General features: G+C 35.3%; 1 long non-coding RNA gene across 3 annotated transcripts in view; it reads left to right on the top strand.

The window, feature by feature from the left end:
* Window positions 1–3226, top strand: part of LOC141568474 (uncharacterized) — a 145333-nt gene extending 142107 nt beyond the window's left edge. For all 3 annotated transcript variants that reach the window (XR_016021740.1, XR_016021741.1, XR_012491619.2), the window contains one exon: window positions 3117–3226. This is a non-coding gene — a long non-coding RNA (uncharacterized LOC141568474). The remainder of the gene's footprint in view (window positions 1–3116) is intronic.
* The last annotated feature ends 18990 nt before the right edge of the window (window positions 3227–22216 follow it).

Raw genomic sequence — 22216 nt, 5'->3', positions numbered from 1 at the left:
CTCGATTTTCAGGTAAATTTTCAGAGATGATCTGGAACTGATGTGAGGCCAGTCATTTACATCTATGAGCTCCCTAAATTGACGACAGTCTTAGGAAGTTGTATCAATTTAGATTAGGTTTGGGTAATATAACAGTGACTTAAGAATGTGATGTGTGTATTTGCTTTTGATTGAAATGATTACAAAGAAGCAGAATTCAGCATGAAGAGAATGGCTCCAAATCATTTCCAGCTCTTTGCTCCAGCATCCCTATAGGTGGGTGTGGGGCAGAGCCAGGAGTGCAGTTTCCAGGCTCTCGGCCTCACGTGGAAAGGTGCTGGCTCAGGTAGTAAATGGCCATCAACTGTGATTGGATGGCCATCAGCTGTGGCTGGTTGGCCGTCAACTGTAACCAGTGAGCCACTGGCCACTAATATAACTGCCATGGCTACACTAGCAGAAAAATGGGGGGCTAGCAAGAAGGTGGTGGCTGAGCTAGCAGGAGAGGATTGCAGTTAGCGGCGGAGTGTGGCCGAGTGTGCATTTCAGATTCTGTGGCTCCTGCCTCTTGTGTCTCCAATCCAGCCACCAGTGAGACTATAGTGATGAGACTTCTGTGAGAACAGAGCCCCGGAGAGCAGTTTCCAGGCTCTCGGCCTCACGTGGAAAGGTGCTGGCTCGGGTAGTAGATGGTCGTCAGCTGTGGCTAATTGACCATCAGCTGTAACTAGTTAGCCAATTACCCACTGGTATAACTGCCACAGCTGCGTTGGTTGGGGAGTCAGTCGTTGGCTAGCAGGCAGAGAAGCGGAAAGCAGGTTGCAGGTTGTGTGGCTCCAGCCGCCAGTGAGATGACAGTGGTATGACTCCCCTACCGTGGGTGTTGCTTTTTGGCCTCACCATATCCTGCGTTCTTATGTGGGGAGCAGGAGCAGAGACCCGGCATGACACCCTGCATGACAGACCTCTCCCTCTCTGATATAGTGAAAGTCTACCTATCTTTAAATATTTAGATGAAATATGTTTTTCTTTTCTCAGAAAGCTTTCCTTTATCACCAGGTTGCATTCTAGTAGGAGTAACCTGCTCCCTCCTCTGTATTCCTATACTGTATTTTGTGGATGTTGAAGAAGAAAAGTGATGTCAGTATGGTCACAGTTGCTGCTCAAAGCAGAAGTCTGATTGGTTAGTTTGTCAGCTCTTACAGGGACCTACAATAGTTACATATTTCATCCTTTAAAAACTAGGGACCTGACTTGGTTATACTATATCCTTAGATATGTAACATCTGAAAACCTGAATCAGGCAATTTTGTTAGTGACATTGACTGCTATTTTTAATTTTGCTTGAAAACATATAAACTGGGACTGTCTCAAGCAAATGGGGACATATGGGCATCCTAGAAATAATGGAAAGCCTAGAGTACTATAATCTTTGAAGAAATACTTGTGGCTACTCTTCCTTTGGGCAATATTTTGGAATAAATTGTAGCAGGAGAGCCTAATAGCCACAGAAAAGAGAGTTAATATAGAAAAACTCTAAAAAGCAGGACCAAATAAATATTATAAAGGCATTCTGTGACACAGGCATTAACAGTTGGAGACTGTAATACCTCCCCAGACTATGTTGTTGTAAGTTTGATAAAATAGGGTGAGGATTTTTGCTTCTGTTTTTATTTTTCGTTTGTTTTTCTTTTTGTGTAAAGGCATGGGGCAAATTATATTAAGCAGCCAGAGTCTTGAACATTGCCAGATCCAAAAACACAAGCTCGACATTGCAGCTGTAGCTTTAGAACCACAGGAAATGTGTGTTTAATACAGTGGGGAGGAAAAAAAGGGGTTGTCATTGCATACAAATTTGGTTCCAGTAATTAGAAATTATTTGTGACAAAAATTTGTAAGTAAATCTGATATAATTTTTAGAGAGGGGCTTCTTTGTGACAATAATCCATTTTATTTATTATCCACTCTGTTTCTACCCCCTCAATGGCCCCTGCTCACACAGGAAAGCCACTCCAAAAACCTAGCATCTTAGAATTTAAAATGTGGCATTTAGAATACTGATTTAAAGAAGAGATTTTGGTGCCGGTATGTATGTTCTTATAATTATCCCAGAAAAGTTCCTAAAGGTCCCAAACTGCCTGAAGTTCCATTAATCTGGGCTAGGCTAAATTAAACATAAGATAGTTCAGCTGTGTTTGTTTTTAATTTGCAAAGGAATTTAGTGTTCCCGGAAGTGAGGGACTAGCAAACCAGGCTTCAATCAATCAGGAATGTTTTGGGTTTCTCTGCCAGTAGCATTAATGGGAAAGACCTGCTGTTATAACCCACAGGGTCTTTGGCAGGTCCTGAAATAAGAAAGAAAGGAAATTTATAAGCGAATACAAGCCTGAAAGCTGCTCGGAGAAAGAGGTGGTAAAACGAATATATGAAATACTTAGCTAAGGTGAGAGGGTTCTTGAGTTCAAGGAGATTTACATCAGAGAGGCAGAAAGTTTTAATAGAATTTTACGATTTTATAATAAATTATTTTACAAGTGATCTATAATTGTATCCATGTAATACAGGCACATAATTAAAAATGATAAGTCATACTACAAAACTTATTAAGAACACATTTCTGTTCTCCCTGACCTCTGTCATGTTACTCAGGGACAGATTGTAACTTGTTTAGTGTTGTCTTCTCTTATTTAGCACTCTGTTTCAAAGTACCAAACTTTTACTGCCTCCTTAGGGTATTAACTGTCAGACATTAGCCAACAATAGCCTATTATGGGAGATAAGATTTTCCTCACCATTTCTTCCATCCTCCAAGGATTTAGTTAAATAAATACTCAGTACTTATGTTACTATGGTTTTGTAAAAATAGAGTTCACTTTTGAGCCAAGCAATACAGTATGATTTTTTTTCTTGCACATGTTATTTTTCTGGCAATTAATATTTGTGTTTTTAAAATGTACTTAGTTTTTATTTACAGCGAGTTTTCCATAATGCTCAGACTCATAGATTAAAGCCCTCCTAATAATATTTTCCAAATGGTTCATTCAATACATGAAATAATTGATCACTTCTATTTTTTTTTCTAACACGCACTTGTAGACATCTTACCTACCCATGAAGCTACACTGGTTTCTTTCCAGGCCTGATGTACAGCTATTATCCTGAGACATCCTTTACTGCTGTCCTTTGTTGGAGCTCTTCATTCTGGCCTCCCAGGATCTTCTTTCTTCATTTATTTCCTTGTTTCAAGGTAGGCTGTCTTTCAAAAGTTTTTTGAAAAAATAATGCATGGTGTTTAAAAAAACAAAACAACACAAAAAGTGACAATTCTGAAGTTCTAAAAATACTTTTGTTCTATCTTCACACTTAAATGTTAGCCTGGCTTCTAAAGAATTCTAAGTTAAAAATATTTTCCCCTCCAATTTATGAAAGCATTGCTTTATTTTTTTTTTCTCTAGTGTGCTGTTTATAAAATCTGATGCCATTCCACTTTCTGATACTTTATATGTAAACTCTTCCCAACTAACCTCTAACATATTTATAATTATAATAATAGTCAATTCTGGATTACTTTAAAATACTACTTCATCCTTTTTTACCGCCGAATAGTATTCCATTGTGTATATATACTATAGCTTCTTTATCCATTCATCTATCGAAGGACATTTTGGTTGTTTCCATGTCTTGGCCACCATAAATAAAGCTGCAATGAACATTGAAGCACATGTGTCTTTATGGTTAAATGTTTTCAGATTTTTTGGGTAGATACCCAGGAGAGGGATTGCTGGGTCATACAGTAATTCTATTCGTAATTTTTTGAGGAACCTCCACACTGCCTTCCATAGCGGCTGCACAAGATGAAATAGGACCATTTGTGACAACATGGATGGATCTTGAGATTATAATGCTAAGTGAAATAAGTCAGACAGAAAAAGCAGAGAACCATATGATTTCACTGATATGTGGTATATAAACCAAAAACAACAAAAGAACAAGACAAACAAATGAGAAACAAAAACTCCTAGACACAGACAATAGTTTAGTGGTTACCAGAGGGTAAGGGGGGAAGGGGCTGGTAGATGAGGGTAAAGGGGATCAAATATATGGTGATGGAAGGAGAACTGACTCTGGGTGGTGAACACACAATGAGATTTAATAGATGATGTAATACAGAATTGTACACCTGAAATCTATGTAATTTTACTAACAATTGTCACCCCAATAAATTAAAAAACAAAACAAAAGATACTACTTCATGAGCTTTGGGTGAATTTTAATAATAATTTCATAATAATAATTTAATCCTAACAATGACCTTCGGAGATAGATATTACCAATATCATTCTAACGGCTTGTGACTGACAGGTGGTGGAGATGGGAGTTGAATCCAGGCAGTCTGGCCCTAGACTCCACCTGCAGAACCATGATACCATTTCCCTCTATTTTCCGTGTATTTTGAAATTAGTGCTTGGACTTTCAGTTTTGAGAAAAATCTTTATTTATGGGGAACTATGCCGTATGATTGCTTTTCTTTGTTTTCTTCATTCTATTAGTTGGATTTTGGATGCTCATGATTAAATCTCTAATTTTAAATATCTTTTTATTTTGCTTTTAACATTTAAAAAAATAATTTTATCCTGCTTTCAGGAAATTCTGTGACCCTTCCAACCTATGTATTGCCATTATTACTAGTGGTAGTCATGTTTAATTTCAGTGATCCTGTTTTTAATTTGCAAGGGCCATTTTCTGTTTCCTGGCTATTTCCGTTTAAATGAATAGCACCCTATATCTGTTTCATGGATGGAATATCTTCTCCTTTCTTTAGGATATTAATTATACAGTTACGTTTCCTTCCCTCTGCTTTGTTTCTATTTTTCCAGTTTCCTTCCTCTATGAATCCTTTGATCTCTCTGTTTTTAGGCTGAAGTCTTTCCTGAAATGAGCAGGGCTTATTGACTGTTACAGTGGATGAACAACTTGACTACTGGATGGAATCTCCAATGTTGATATTTGGAATAATGGAGTTTAGTAAGATAAGAATTCTTCAATCTCCTGCTTTGGGTTATAAACCTTGAAGCGGTGCCCTGTGCTCTGATAGTTAGAATAGAGGACAGGCATAGAGTTTTCACCACTCAATTCTAGACCTTCGTGTATTCTAGATGTTCAGCCCTGTACCTCAGTCCTCTACAGAGCCTGGGGTCCTTGAGACTAGAGTCTGTCATTTTTATTCCTCCAGAAACATAACAGTGTTTTAAGAAGTGAGGGAATGGTGGGTATTAGTCACCTGACTGTTTATTCACATTTTTAACCAGGTTTCTCTGTTTTGAGCTCCATAATTATTTCTTGCCTTACTGTGATTCTAGCCTCAAATTGATTATTTTTCGTTGCTATCTTCCTCTTTCGGCAATTATACTGCAGTTTCCTCCTCTATCGTAAAGCCATTTCCATTCCTCACTCTGCTTTCTAATCTATGAAAATTCTTGAAATGCTTCACCTATTTTTTCTCTATTCTCTTAATTATGTTCCCTTGTGGATAGAAGTATTTGTTTACCAATTTAATTTTGTCTTTACTCTTAGGTTAATGGAATTTTAGGAGAGAGTAGAGATAAATATTTTTAAAAATCAATGTTTGCTTTTAAGTTTTTTGTAGTTTTTGATGATGACATATATGCTCAATGCACATAAGATGACTAAGTGTGTAACAAAAGATATACAGGACACGTAATTGGAATTGTGTGTGCACTTGGTCGTGTGGCCTATGAAATATAGAGGGTGGCAAAAAAATGTATACACATTTTAAGAAAGGAAAAAACTATTAAAATTGTAATACTCAATATATATTGATAAGAAAAGATGAATACAAGTCACGTTTGATTTCTGCAATTACAAGAGGTGCTCAAAGTGGTTACCATCAGCTTAATTTTAGTACAGTTTTTTTTTCCTTTCTTAAAATGTATATACATTTTTAGCACCTTGTACGAAACCCTCCACTATTTTCCGTCCTTTCTTTTTGTAAAGCAGTTAATGAGGATTTTGTAGGGGCGTGGATTGGACCTTTGTTCTTGGCATAAGGAATGATATAACCTGACGTATATCACAATATATTTGGGCAAAGGATGATAAATGGGCCTCCAAGGAGGACAAATTGCAAGGAAATAAGATAATTCTTTATCAGAATATGATGAAGTGAGTAGAGAGGAGTGCAAGACAGACTGAGAGTCTCGATGCCAATGGCTACTAATAAGAGATATGAAACTGCATGGTTTAATTAATCACTGGAAGGAAGAAGCTGACCATAGTTATTGAATTCACACTCACCATTGCTGGCACCATGTTACTAGCAAGTTCTCCAAATTATCACTCTTTTGTCTCATATTCATACCCACCCCCAGATTTACCTGAGATGTCCCCTACGCCCCCAATGCCCAAATCTTCAATTCTAGGATGATAGAGTTTGCCTGGGTTAAGAAGAAAAGTTGCTCAAAATAAAGACATTTTAGGGGAAGGTGAAGATGTATGGGAATATAACAAGTATAAGGGGGTATTTAGATACATCACAGTGCAGTTAAATTTCTTCAAATGTCTCCAGCCCTCTTTCCCTTGACTCCATGTTAGCTCACTCAGTGCCACAGAGAGAAGAATGACATTCTGTACTCTTCCACGTTGGTAGCAGAACTCATGCCCTAAACAGTAGTCTGATTATACCTAAATCATGGCAATTTTCAGACACAGAATATACATATGTAGGTCTATGATATGTGTATGTTATAAAAGAAATAGGGAGACAAGTTGTTTCCAATACTTATCCTCAGGCTTAGAGAGCAATGAAGAGAAGAAATTAAATGATATAGGGTTGTCAGATTCTGGGATATTCATGTTAGTGGATAAGAGTAAGGGTGCAATCAATTCATGTAATTATAAAATCTCAGAGCTTGGGGAAACTTTGTATCTACAGCTTACCTTTATTGTATAGATAATAATAAATCAACTTCTTACTTCACAACAGATACTATTCTAAATATTTGTCATCCTTGACTCATTTAATACCCTCAAAAACCCTACAAAGCACATATATACTACCTTTATCATTATTTCACAAATGAGGAAACTGAGTCACAGAGAGACCAAGCAATTTGCTCCAAGTTGCACACCTACTGATGTTAAAACCAGGATTAGAATCTACAGAGTCTGGCCCAAAAAATATATGCATATGAATTTAACTACTCTCTGTTTCCTCTCTTGAAGGGAAAAACAAAACAAAAACACACACACACACATACCCAGAGGTGTAAAGACACTGGGCTAGTTAATAACACATCAAGACTAAACTAAAATTTCTTAGCCATGAGTAATTGTACTAAACATTGACTGATACTCATGGCTATTGACCAGAATCTATGACACTAGTTTTCCATGCTAGCGTCATTTATTAATTACTTTTCTATAATGATATTGGATCCCCCTAGGTCAAACCTAATTTGGAGTTAAATACATGTACAGCTGATTAAAGGAAAAATATGTTTATTTTTATCATAATCATTATTTTCTGACATTTGTTGTTTTCTGTGTGCCTGGCAATATGCTAGATAATTCACTTATATTTTCTCATTTAATTTCACAACATCACTATGTTGTAATATTATATCTATTTTACATATGTAGAAACTTAAGGACAGAAGATGAGAAACTTAGGCAAGATTACAAAGCAATCAAATTGCAGTTCTAGCCATCACACCCTGCTCTTTCAAAGTTCAAAGTCCTTTTGTCACCATGTACCTTGACTCTTTTTATAAATATTACCAATGAAAATTCATTTTGATTTTGAATATGTGCCAGTTCAGTTAGTTAAAACACAGTGTACACTCATTTGTGGGACTTTAATCTGACCTTTTAAATGAAATTGATATTTAAAAAAAAAGCAAACAAACTTGTCAATACCAAGCAAAACCGTGACATTCCCTCGTGTGATATGCATTATTGGGTGTACATTATCATTTCTGACTTGCTATGCATATTTTCTCCTTATTAAAAAATGTATGCATAGCTAATGTTTACTCAAGAGATGAATTATTTTGCAAGTGAAAAATTATAATTGTTATACTCAGTCACATTTCAACCTTACATCACCAGAAGGGAGTCTTTTGCTGGAAACTCTTTGCAACAATGTTTTTTTAAAGCTCTCCAGACAGCTTTAATGATTATAAAATATTTAGCTATTTTTTAAATGTTGGAGACCAAATAGAATAATACATGAAAGCAATAAATAAATAAACAGACAAATCACATCTAAAGACCAACAGATAATGGGGCTTTCATAAAAGGATTGACCACAGAGGTTTTAAAATATGTTTGATAGTTTTTATTTGTGGTGAAGAGAGTCTTAAACAAGTGAACTTCTCTGCCCTGGGAAGAGTACAGAGGAAATCGTGAGGAAGGATAACAGCAAACTAGTGAGACATTGTAGCACAGTTGAAAATATTGAGCTTTCCCTAAGGTATGCGTAGTGCAACTACTCAACCTCTGTCTACCCCACAAACCCCAGCTTATCGGTAGGTGTACCTCACCCCAGAGGAAATCATGTTATTCCGACAATCAGGCATGTTCTGCCTCATTGCTGTCTGCAGCCTGGAGAAGCGCCTGCAAGAACTGTAAGAAGCATTTTAAAGGGATTTTATGAAACCACTGACCAAGATGGAGTTGGTCCCCATTGACACAATGCGCTTTGACCGTAGACATGTCCAACTCTGTTGAGATTAAGGGTATATAACAAGGGGTCCTTTAGATTTTCAATTCCTTTCTCACTTTCTTTTTTCTTGTGGTAATGCTTATATATTTTTCAAAACATTCACATTTGCATTTATACGTTTGTGAGTTTTTTCCAGTAAGTAATTTTCTGCACTACAATCATCTCTACTTTTAAAAAACTTCTAATGTGTCTAATTTTTGAGATGCAATTTTTATTGATTACTAATTCATGTGACAAATATGCTACCTTAGTCTTCATATTAATATGGTCATTGAAAATGACATAGAAGAAAGGGCATTTAAGCCTACAGAGAATTAATTAGCATGTAATTCTCAGTATATCATCTAGTGTTAATTAGCAGTTAAACCGTCTTCTTGTGCATGACCTGATGATTTCAATAGTGTTCTATTTTGGAGACCCTAGGGGAACTAAACTTGAAAGGATATTCAGTCTTCCTTTTTTTTTTTTTTTTTTTGAAAATGAAATATAGAATCACAGCTCCAATTCTCCTGTGCTTTGTTTAACTGCTATATATTTTTCTCATGTTCCTTTCTTAGATCTGTATCACAGGCATTGTCTACCCTTTCTAAAAAAAAAATAGTAACCAAACCACTACTAATTGTTAAGAGTGAAATAATCACATTTAAAGCCTTCTTTAAAGTTAAAAATTTTTCTTATTTGCAATTCTTAGAGGAATGTTTAATATAATTGCTACATAAATGTGTATATGACCTAATCTTACTGTTTTCTGTTTCCTCATATTTTGACACATGTGGTTTGGGTGGCATACAACTCTTTGAAGCAAAGAAATTCATTGAGAAATCTGACAAGTCATCAATGAAAAACAAATTCTGAATGTCCTTTTATTTTTTTCAAAAAAAATGTTTCTTTAGTTAATACAGTGATTGTGTATCTGAAAAGTCTGGGTGTATTACGTCTGTATAGAAATAAAAGGACTCATTGGAACAGGTGCTATCGAAGAAAAAATTTTTAGCAATTTATATTTATTCATCATAATAGAAGACAAACAATGTAAGAGTGAAAAACTTACTCAGATCATTCACATTTATGTTTGAAATGCATAATTAAATGTGTACATATCTGAAATGTCAGAAATTCAGGATTCTTTTAAAAATGAAAAAAAAAGGAATTTCTCTCTGTTTGAAAAAGTCCAATGTGCCAGCCAGGCCTGTTGGCCCAGAGCTTACGGAGCATCTGCCCTCACTCACCTTCCTCCTCAGAGTTCATGCCTTGCCCTCCCATGTTGGAGCCAAACCCTGGTTTCTGCATCTGTTTTGTGGCTATCCCTTTGGTTCACAACTTTCTTAGACTGGTTATAACTTAGACTGGTTATAACACCACGGAAGTCAAAATATATTCTTTTTAAAAGGTTTTCATGGCTTTTTGATTTATAATCATATTAAGAAGGGTTTGCTTATTAAATTATTCTCTTCACCAAGAAGAGCAACTTACATGTGGGCATTCCACAGAGCATTTTCACACACATTATCTCATTTGGTTCTCACAGAAACTCAGAGCAGGTATAATTATGTCATTTTATAAATGAAGAAAGAGTCTTGGGGATAGTCAATGATTTCCCAAGCTAGTAAAGCTGGATAGATGGTGGTGAAATCAAGAGTAACACTTGGGTTTTCAATTTCTATAACCAATTCTTTTCCCACTTTATTACACTTGAGGGTATAGACCTCAAACCTTGGTTTTTTCCGGGCTCTCCTTGGGCTGGAAGACTTGGGAGATAGTGAGGCAATAAAGGTGAGAAAATGAAGACGAGTAGAAAGAAAGCTGATCTGCAAGGTAGTTTCCTACCCCATGACATTCCTGCATCCCAGGGAACAGGATGGGTGTGTTCCTTTCCAAGACCATTTCTCACGTTAATCCTTAATGGTAGAGCTTTGGGAGACACGTGGGAACCATGGCTACAGGTTGAGTTTGAGGCCAGGGCCGTGAGGACATTGTGTTCTCATTAAACACTTACAAAAAAGAACGGAGATGTTTCTATCTCCACGTTAGAATTGGAGTAGAAATGGTCTCCTAACTTGTCTGAGACTGAAGCCTCATTTTAAATATCTACAACGACTAAAAGTCTAATCCTTGATTACTTATGTTGCATACTTAAATTTATATTTTTGTAGGTAAGGCCCTAGAAAATATAAAAATTGCAATATTTGAATAATCAGCCTCATTACTTTGAGCCTGATAGGAACTTGACTTAAATGTACTGGAAATTCTTTACACATCTAGCTCAGTGTTTTTAGAGACCTCACAGGGACAGCATTAAAGCTCAGAGCAGAGGCTCTGTCTTCAGACGACCTAGATTCAAATCCATGTTCTGCCAGTTATTAAATTCTTGACTTTCAGCAAAACAATTGATGTCTCTGTGCCTTGGTCTGTTTTAAAGATTAAGTGAGGTAGTGCACTTGTAATTAATCAATACACACTAGCTATTACTTTTACTAAAATATATTTAAAAAGAATAAAGAAGTGCTTAGCATCTTATGTCATCTCTTAGAATGGTGTTCTGGGAAAAGTACTGTGCTACTTATTCCTTTATTAATTAAATTGGTGACACCACAGTTTAGTTTAGATGTATGTATTTATATTTTTGTATTTATATGTAACATGGGCAAAGCTACGTTTCCATAATGTTTCTCAAATCTTTGAAAACAGGGAAAACAAAATTTCATCAATTTGCTAATACATTTGGCTATATAATACGAAGTGATTGATTTTATTTTTTAAAATGTTTTTAGTACGTATAATTGATATGTTTTCTCTTCACCTGATGACTGAATTAACTGCTTGATGCTGGCGTTTTATACACTAACCCAGAATTAGGCATTTTTGGAAATTGTTCGTTGTTCAATCTCTTTGAGTACCATTAACATATTTTCCTGCCAGTGGTTTGAAAATACTCATGCAGCTTTCAAAGATTCCTAATTTATTTCTAGGTAGGAGATCATATATTGGAAAACTCTGACTCAGTGTGAAATATTTACAGTAAAAATTATTTTACCCTAATAAATGTACTTAAAATGTGTTGGTACAGAAAGTTTTTTTTTCCCCCTTCTTCCAGCTTTATTTTCTATTATAGCTTTTTGTTCAACCTCTCACCTTGAACAGTTATGCAGGGAGTTTTATAAAGAGCTGTGATGTACTGGAAATAGCTACCTGGCTGTCAAAGTTATCACTTCAATTGCAAAAGCTAAGCCCGTGTTTTACAGAGGTGGTCCTCTCATATCCTTTTCCTTCTCCTTCCCCTTGAGAAAATCATTCTAAAAATGTTTGGTAATTCTTTCTTTCAGCTCAGAGCCACCCTGATTTGGTCCCTGGAGAAGAAAAAAACATGCTATAGGACATACGATAATAAAATCTTAACACCAGGGGCTGAAAGAATTCAATCTGATCCCTAGTTTCCAAATCAAACATTGCATACATCTAGAGAAAACTAGAGATGACAGCTTTTATATCTCCCTGTCTTCCTCCTCTGTCTATTGCCTTTGAATTATTTTAACCAACTTTTCATTCCTTTCAACTCCAAAGTTCCAGTGAGATCTATTTCTTACATGCTAGTAGCATAATAGAGTCTAATGAAGTGGCGTAGAACTCTGCATGAGTCATAAATTTAAATGGGTTGCCTTCTTTATGAAGTTATGAAAGGGACAGTGGTGTTAAGGAGGAAGTTCTTAAACCATAAACTTTCCTTCAGTGGTTTCTGAAATGTGTTGTTCCATAACGTTGAAAACAATGTTTCTTATTTCTTGCTGTACTGGGTAACAAGGCAGAGTGTAGTATACAGTTTGATATGGATAAGTTAAAAGTAATCTTATTCTTATTACAGGTGCCCAAAGGAGGTGGTCTACAATTGTTGAGGTAGCCTTAGGGCTTTCTCCTGAGATTCCTCAAAGAGTCTGATGATATGTCTTTATTGAGATAATGAGTATTTGGAGAAATCTATCTTTCTTTGATTTTATGATTCAGCATCTTTAGAGTTTTATTCAAGAGGCCTCTTTAAAATTATAGACTTGTTATTTTATACATGATAGTATTTCTCTTTCATTCATTGCTGCACATTCAACATTGTCTGCTTAAGCTGTATGCGACGGGAACTCTATTAAGTACTGGGGGGAATAGCATGAAATGGAAAAAAAACCTGCTTTCAAGGTATTTTACCTATCACTATTAACTTGCAAGCAAGATACAGCCTGTAATCTCTTTCACTTTTCTGTTTCATACCATATAATCATGTGATAACATTTAGTTTCTCACTTTTAGTAGTCACATTAAGAAAATGAAAACAAATTTACATTGTGGGAAGGTCCGATTCTCTTCATGTAATCCAAATGCATATGCTTTTGAGTTATCTTGGTAATTACTCTTTCACCCCAATTTTAAAATGCAAATTGTCCATTCCAGTTACTTTTTTAAGCCTGTATTAATACATTTTTATTGTGGTAAAATACACGTAACAGGTAATTTACTATTTTAAACCCTCGAAAAGGGACAATTTAGTGCCATTTAGTATTCACAACGCTGTGCAGCCATCACCACTCTCTAGTCCAACAGTGTCTCCGACACCCACGCCCACTAAGTGGTCACTCCCCATTCTCTATTGCCCTCACCTTCTGACTACAATTAATCTGCTTTCTTCTCAATAGATTTGCCTATTCTGTATATTTTATGTAAACAGATTCATACACTATTTGGACTTTCATGTCTGGCTTCTTTCACTTTGCATAATGTCTTCAAGCTTCATCCATGTGGTAGCATATATCAGTATCCATTCCTTTTTATGGCTGAATAATACTCCATCATATGGATTTACCACATTTGGTTTATTCATTTGTTATTTGATAGATATTTGTGTTGTTTTCACCAGTTACTTTATAATGGATAATATAATATACTTAAGTAAAATTTAATTGACTATTGTTGCTTCCTTCAAGTAGTATGTAAATTATCAAAATTTATTTGAAACAACATAGGAATGTTTCTATGCATCTTGGACCATTCTATCTGCTTCTGAGGCTTGTGATCTAACATGGTATATGAAATGTGGTCTTTAAAAATGGGTATTGCTATGCCTCCCTCCTCCCTACAATAGTCTATATTGCTTAAGTAGTGGGTTCTTGAAAGGCATTTTTGTAGGCAATTAAAATTTAGCTATAACGCAAAAGCTATTTCTCATCAAATTACCAATATGGCTGTTCACCTTACAGCATTGGAAATAGGATGAAAAAAGATTGAATTATGTTTCATAATTTCAAAATATCCTAAAGTGAAAGTTGCAATCTTCTTCTTTTTTTTTTGATTCTGAAGATTCCACAGTCTGTGGAAATCAAGTAGGCAGCTTCAGACAGGAAGCAACAACTTACCCCCAGCCTTGTGTATTACATGTTTTGAAAATGAAGGTCAAGGCTCTGAGGGTCCCCCATTTTCTTTCAGAAAAAAACATGACGTGATCTTTAACTCCTCTTGAGCAGCCACTAGAGGCAAGGGGATGTGACCTCGGTTTCAAGTCTCAGCTGAAAGGAAACCAGGCAGAGCCATTATTAATATCCGACAAGCTAAGAACTCTGCCTCAGTACGGTTAGAAACCTCAGCGACGGGCACTGGAAGTTTATAATTTATAAGAATAGAAATGACTCGGGACTCTTTTCTGGGAAGATACTAAAGCCATGATGCATTTTCCACAAATGTTTAGTTGCACTTAAGTGTCCCCTGGGGCACTCCATTAATGAGGATCAGGAATTACAAAAAAAAAAAAAAAAAAGAAAGAAAAAAAAGAAACAGAAATGGGTATGTAAAACTGTTGAATTAACATGTTTTCCTTTTTTCAAACCTGAAAAAGCACATAATGTCCTTTCAGCATATTTGAGAAGCATATACTTAAAGTTAAAACTGTTACTTACAAAGCCATAATATTATGTGAAAACATATGGTAAACTGTCTGTCTTGGTGATTACAAACCCTGGTTTTAATAGCACCCTAGGGATATCATAAAAATTTGAAAATTATTTTTAATTAAAAATGCATAGTAACTTCAATGTAACACGTTCTCTGTAGACCAGAATTCACCTTAAAATAGATTTACCTTAGCTTAGCCTTTGTCTAGCTGGGCTTCATACCAAAAAAAGTTCATGTTAGATGCATTTATCTATGGAAACAATTTGAAGAATTGGCATTGGAGCCCATATTAAATCATTTATTCTCATGCTCTTTAGGACTGAGAATGTTACAAAATCAAGTAGCACACAATAAGCTATATCAAATCTGATATCCTTGGGGATAATTGGGGCAGGTATCATATATTTAATGTATATCTTTTTTTTTTTTTTAATGTCTGTCTCATTCATAATATTAGAAATTTGATCTATTCTAGGGAAGGGGAGGAAATTGTAAATCACGTCAATTGTGTGTGCATGTGTGCGTGTACATTTGTGTATCCTGTTTAAAACCAGAATACCAGAATTTCATCCTTCCCTTGCATAACAAAAACTGAGTCCTTAAAAAGGGAGACATTCTTCTGCCTTGCAAGTCAATTTTAATTTTAGATATGCTTCTAAGTTACAAAAGAAAATGTGTACATTTTGTCTGGCTTGATCCACCTCTATGAGATACAAACTAAAGTTCTTCAGTCATTCAACAGATATGCTAATTACCAATAGAAAGAACAATAAAACTTTTAAAAAATGAAACTGAGATATACCTGAGGAATGAAGACAATCAGCCCGTCTTATATTTCTCAACCTAGCCATGTATTAAAAGAGTAAACAAGAAATGGCCTGAGCCTTTTTAAACTTGGCTGTCCTAGGAAGTAATTGGAGAAACTATTACTGTGCCCTCTCACGGTGTGTATGCCTGAAGGTCTCATCAGGAGCCTGAGGAGAACAGAGTACCATGGGAGCTCATCACTCTTTCCCCACTTTGATGTAAAGATCCATCAGCCTCTGAAGCAGCAGCCAGACAATGAATCCTGGGCAATGTGTTTTCAAATTGATCTTATGGACATTTTATTTATATTTTCAAACAGAGCAGTGATTCTTAACCTTTCGTATGATTTTTCCTTAATTGATAGTAAAGATTTCTTACTCCCAGTGAACAGAAGAGAAGGGCTACAAGAGACAAACGTTCAATCAACCCTACAAAAATGTGCTGCCTATTCAAGCTGATTGCTATTCCTCTGTCTTACATCCACAAAGCGTATGAACAGTTAGAATGATACCAGGGCATAAAGGCACTGATCATACAGAGCGATCATTCTCTGGCAGTTTACTCCCAGTCATTGTACAAACACGGTTTTACTTCTGTTTCGTGGAGTCTCAAATATATCTACTCCTTCTGCATTGAGAGAAACAGTCGCCGATTCCTAGGGCACTTTCGTTTTATTATTCACTCAACCACCTATCCATCCTCCAGTCACTGTGCTTTACTGACACTGCTTGACATTGGGGACTGAAAGTGAAACATTGTCTCTCTCTCTCCAAAGTGCTCACAGGAGAGTAGGAGGTTACAGACCAGTAAAGAAATAAGAAGAATTAATTATTATAAAACCTATCATAAAATATATATATATGCATCATAGTGGAAAACAAAGAAGGGGATTTCTACCTAAGGGTGAATAAGAAGGCAAAGAAATGAAGAATAATGCTTAAGGAATATTTGGCAATTGAAACTAGGAATTACATAAGTAAACAGAAGACTGAATAAGTGAAAGTGGGCACATCAAAGAGAAAATACCTTAAAAGGAAAAAGAAAACTCTAATGGAGAAGAGAAAGATTTATAGGGAATTTTTTAAGTTTATTAAAATAATTGAATATGAATATTTTGATAGGATGTCCTTTAGAATTATTAAATGTTTAGAAGGATATTGATGACTGATCAGTTATGGAATAGAGACTCATTGAAATTTATGTGAAGGTTTTGACTTACTTCTCCAAACACAATTCTGGAATGATACTCTGGACTCAATAACTTCTTTAGCAGATGTATTATTTTAGTCTATTTGTTAATTCTGTAGTAATAACTATTTAATCATCACCAAATGGAATAACATTTGAATATAAGTTAAAATACACACATGCTTTAAACCCATTAGACAAGCATGCAGATCTTTTTAAATGGCTTATTGGATATTTCATAAAAATTTAATTAGCATTTTAGAGTCAGCAAGATCATGCTTCCTGCATTAAATAAACTAATTCAGAATACTGGAAGAAACCATTGATCATAATTTGAAGAAGATATGACTCCTTTAAAGTACAGCTTTCATGTGGAATGATATGAAAGGTAGAGAATGTCCCCTGCTACATTATTTTTTAAATTTCTATACAAGTTAAAATAGCAGAGCAAGTTATTAAATGTCAATTTTTATGTCAAATACACCAAGGTATTAGGTAATATGTGTTTTCTATTTTAAGAACTTTTTCCAATGACTGATCTTTCAGACATTACAAAATTATGGAAACCCCTCCGAATTTAGTCAGACTCCATGAGTTGTTAGTTATTGTGGGTGAAGTCCTGGAATACAAGGGATGAAAAGCTTTAATCTTAAAACTTAATTGGTATGAGTAAAATTTTAAGTAAATTATATAGTCTATATTTTTGTTTTTAGTCTTATTTTCTTTTTTTCCACAATACCCATTCCTTTGGGCTCAATTATGTACAAACAACCATACTATTAAATGTAGAAACTATGGGACCTGACCTAGAGAAATAATAGCACACTTAACGGAAATTAAACCACATATAAGTTATAAATTTTTAGCAGTTTTAAGCAACAGGTAAAAATACAATATAACTCTACAAACTGAAGATCTAAGGGCTGAGATGGTGATGAGTCAGAATAGAATTATCAGGATGAAGTAAGTTTGATTTCCAAATGTTTGAAGAGTTGTTGAATTCTGTAGCTTAACATAATTATACCTACCTCCTCTGATAGTTTTGTATATTGTCAACTTAGTTAAATCGGAGTACATTTCCTAGTTTTCCTTTTAAGTTAGGTTTAGCCACAGGTGAGGTTTGCAAAGCAGTAGTGAAACAATACCCATTATTCTCTGAAGGTCAGTGCAGGGGCCAGTGCCATTGTAGCTCACATACATTGTCATTGATCTTCCATTTGATAGAAGATGGTGTAGGTCAGCAGCTAGAATTGCATGGACCTCAGATCCCATTGGATCTACTCCTTAGTTTCTTCAACTGTGGACCAGATGTGGATCTTCAGCTTCTTTTGCACATCATTGCATCATCAAGATGGGAGGCCATGGAAGATAGAGGAGGATCCCAATTTGTGTTCGTGGTTTACTATTGTGCTCTCCCCTGCTCCATGCCTAGCTTTTCTTCTTGACTGCTGTCCCCCCTGATCGATAGTAAATTTATGCTCTCATCAGGTACAGAATCAACAACTTTCCATAGTACCCACAGTTGCATATGTTGTATTCCCTCTAACTGGTCCTTTCTTGTATCACTTTGTGTGTTCTTCTTCTTCCCTGACTGAACCTTACATTATAGAGAAATCCATACCAGAAGGGCTCTATGGGGACACAATCTTATGAAAATGTTCTTTGAAATGATTCTAGGGTATTTTGAATTGGTTATTTGATCTAATTATATTTCAAGACATTGATGATCCTGTGGACAGTGGTAATGCAAACACAATTAAACCATGACAAAATGGCTACTGAAAAATCACCTGTAGACATCTGTAATCCAACGTCAATGGGAAAAAATGGTTTGGGGTGACCATACAATTTTTGCCACATGATATTTTTAAAAATAAAGAGCATGAAAGGTATAGTTGGTTGCTTCTAAGCATTCCAGGGGACTTGAAAAAAGTACCTCATGAGATCAGAGGTTTAACTTTCCAGTCAAGGATAAGAGAAGCGAATGCTTCTAAGTCTGCCCTAAAATAAACCTTTATCTCCTGAAACTTCTGAAAACTAAGCCCAAAATCTAAAACTGTTTTTGGCTAAATTAAAATCAAATAAATTTATAGCTTCACAGGATCTCTTTTATTAAAATTAGGGCATTCATCAGGAAGGAGTTGTTATCTGAAAAGATGGATGGGATCATGCGGAATAGATTCTAATGAGCCTGGGGAACTTGATTCCCAAATATTTCGGAGCCTCTTTTACCTATACAAACAGTCTTTCCTCCTATGTTTGGAAAAGTTAGACTCTTCCTACCTAAGAAACTGTAATGCGCTCTCTTGAAGTAGTTGAATTGCAGCAGTCTGCTAATTCTCTTTAAAACATACCCCATCAGCTCTTACTGCTTCATGGTCTACAATCAGACCTATCCCCAGACAGTAAGGCAAAAAATGTGGCCTAATTTCTTGTTCTGATTGTTTGTTATTGGTGTATAAAAAAATTGATTTCTGAATATTAATTTTGTATCCTGCTATAATACTTTACTGAATTCATTTATTAGGTCCAACAGTTTTGTGGTGGAATCTTTAGCTGTCTCTATATATAGTATCATGTCATCTGTAAATAATGACAGTTTTACCTCGTCCTTTGCAATTGAATGTCTTTTATTTATTTTTGCTTTCTGATTACTGTGGCTGGGGCTTCTAATACTATGTTGAACGCAAGTGGTAAAAGGGGATATCCTTGTCTTATTTCTGATCTTAAAGAAAAAGCTTTCAGTATTTTGCTATTAAGTATGATGTTAGCTGTGGGTTTGCCATTTACAACAACATGGATGCACCAAGAGTGTATTATGCTAAGTGAAGTAAGTCAGATAGTGAAAGACAAACACCATGTAATTTTACATATATGTGGAATCTAAAAAAACAAAATAAATGAACAGACAAAACAGAAACAAACTCATAGAGACAGAGAACAAATTGATGGTTGCCAAATGGGAGGGGGAGGTAAGGGGAAGAGTGAAAAATATGAAAAAGATTAAGAAATACAAATTGCCAGTTACCATAATAGTCCCGGGGATGTAAAATACAACATAGGGAATACAGTTGATACCTATGGATGGTATCTGGTGGGTACTAGGTTTATCGTGGTGATCACTTCATAAGGTATATAAATGTTTAACCACTATGTTGTACACCTGAAACTAATATAACATTGGATATCAATTGTAGTTTAAGAATTGGGGAAAACATTTGGTCTCTGTAAAAGTGAAAACAATACTGAAGGGATTGCAAGTTTTGTCAATTTGTATTGTCTTAAATCTGGTGAACATATATGAAAATGGATCCTTATGGATGTTGCATCAGGTTAAAAGGAATATAATGTAGGACTTAGTTAAATTTGTTGATGAAGATATTCCAGAGAAGAGATTTTAGACTCAATTTGAAATCTCACATGACTGAGAGTGGCAGATAGGTTAAGAAACTCATCCAAAGCTACAAAATAAATACGTAATGCACCCAGGATGTGAGTCCAAGAAGTCTGGCTCCCAAGTCCTTGTTCTTAAGGATGGTATGTTAGGGACAAGAGGCTGTGGCTTCAGACACATTAGAGATATAAATTTTAAAAGGCAGTTGTAATAAATGAGAGAATAAAGAAGGCCCAGGATTTAGTTAATAAACCTTAAATTATTGTTATATTTTTTCTGAAATCTTCACAGCCCTTTCCCTCTATTCCATATATATGTAGACAGACGGTTGTCCTTTCTAAAGAACAAATTATATTTATTAATGTCAAGAAGAAATACTTCCTAAATCCTCATCAGATCTTGCTAAAGAAAGGATCTGCAGCAAACCAATAATATAAATCTTCTGATAAATGACTAGAAAGCAGACGTAATGTTAAGTCAAGAGACAGAGAGAGAGAGAAAAAAAGGAAAGAGAGAATGAGCAAGCATAAACTCCTTTCTTAAATATGTCTATGCACTTGTAATGCATTTTATATTTTCACAGTGACATTGACGTATATGCGTGTATGTGTATGTATACATTATGCTGTTATTCTGCCCTATCATTAAACTAAACTGTTTGAGAGATAGAAAAAGCAGGAAAGCATTTTAAAATAATTCTCTAGACATCCAAACCCAGACCAGTATATAATGTGTTCCAAGAGTGAGAGTGTCTACCTTTTCCTACTTTCTAGGTAGAAATGCTGAGTAGAACACACAAGATGATAGAAATATATTGCTGTAAGATTCTTTGTCTAAACTGACCTAATTAGGAGTCACAATACTTAGGCTGTACCTGGACATTCTAGTGAGTGTACAGGTGAAGTTGACTGTGATACATAAAAGCAAAGTTATTTCCATTTATGAACTATTTTGTGACATCACCCTTGTCTAAATTCTTTCCTGGATCATCTTCTAAAGAAGAGATAAATAGACACACGTGGTTGACCTCTAATTATGTTTTACTTTATTCGAACAGGGTTTTCTTCATTATTATATAAGTTTTCTATTGCTAAAAACAAATTATCACCAACTTGGCAGGTTAATATAACAAACATATGCTACATATAAAAATTCACAGGTACCATACTCAAAGTGACAGACTGAGAGTTTTTCCTCTAAGACCAGAAACAGGACAAGGATGTCACTTGCCACCTCTACTCAACATAGTATTGGAAGTACTAGCCAGAGTAATGAGACAAGAAAAAGAAATAAAAAGCATCCCAAATAAAAAAAGAAATAAGTAAAATTATCTCTGTTTGAAGATAACATGATCTTACATGTAGAAAACCCAGAAGATACCACAAGAAACTGTTAGAACTGATAAAGTAAGCAAGTTGCAGGATAATAAATGAACACACCAAATTAGTTGCATTTCTACCTATCAACAATGGACAATCTGAAAAAGAAAGAAAGAAAAGTATTTTATTTACAAAGCACCAAAAATAATAAAATACTTAAGAATGAGCTTAACCAAGAAGGCAAAAGACTTACATTGATAACTATAAAACATTGCTGAAATTAAAGAAGATACAGATAAATGGAAAGCTATCCTGAGCTCATAAATTGAAAGACTTAATATTGTTAAGATGTTGCTACTCCTCAAAGCTACCTACACATTCAATGCAATACCTAGCAAAACCCCAATGATGGTTTTTGAAGAAATAGAAAAACTCATCCTAAGATCCACATGGAATCTCAAGCGAAAAGCCAAAACAGTTTTGAAAAAGAACAAAGGTGGAGGTCTCATACTTCCTAATTTCAAGAGCATCTGCTTCTGGTTCCTGTCTCTTTCAAAGGCTTGCCTGATTAATTCAAGTCCGTTCAGGGTAGTCTCCCCTTTGATAATTCAAATTCAATTTATTAGGAACTTAATTATATCTGCAAAATTTATTTTGCCATAAAACATAATTTAATCTTGTGAATGATAGCCCATAAGATTCAGAGGTCCTGCCCACACTCAAGGAGAGGTCATTACATAGGGCATGTATATTGGGGCACGTATCTTGGCAGCCATCTTAGAATTTTGCCTGCCCTACTTATCATGAACATTACTTAAGAGGGAGATCCACCTGTAATCCTAAAAGCCACAATTCACAATA

Source organism: Rhinolophus sinicus, chromosome 7 (genome assembly GCF_057876585.1).
Source record: "Rhinolophus sinicus isolate RSI-liver-muscle chromosome 7, RSI-T2T, whole genome shotgun sequence".
In the NCBI taxonomy this organism is placed as follows: Eukaryota; Metazoa; Chordata; class Mammalia; order Chiroptera; family Rhinolophidae; genus Rhinolophus; species Rhinolophus sinicus.
Note: the sequence above shows the minus strand (reverse complement) of the source record. Positions and strands in the feature narration are given on the sequence as shown.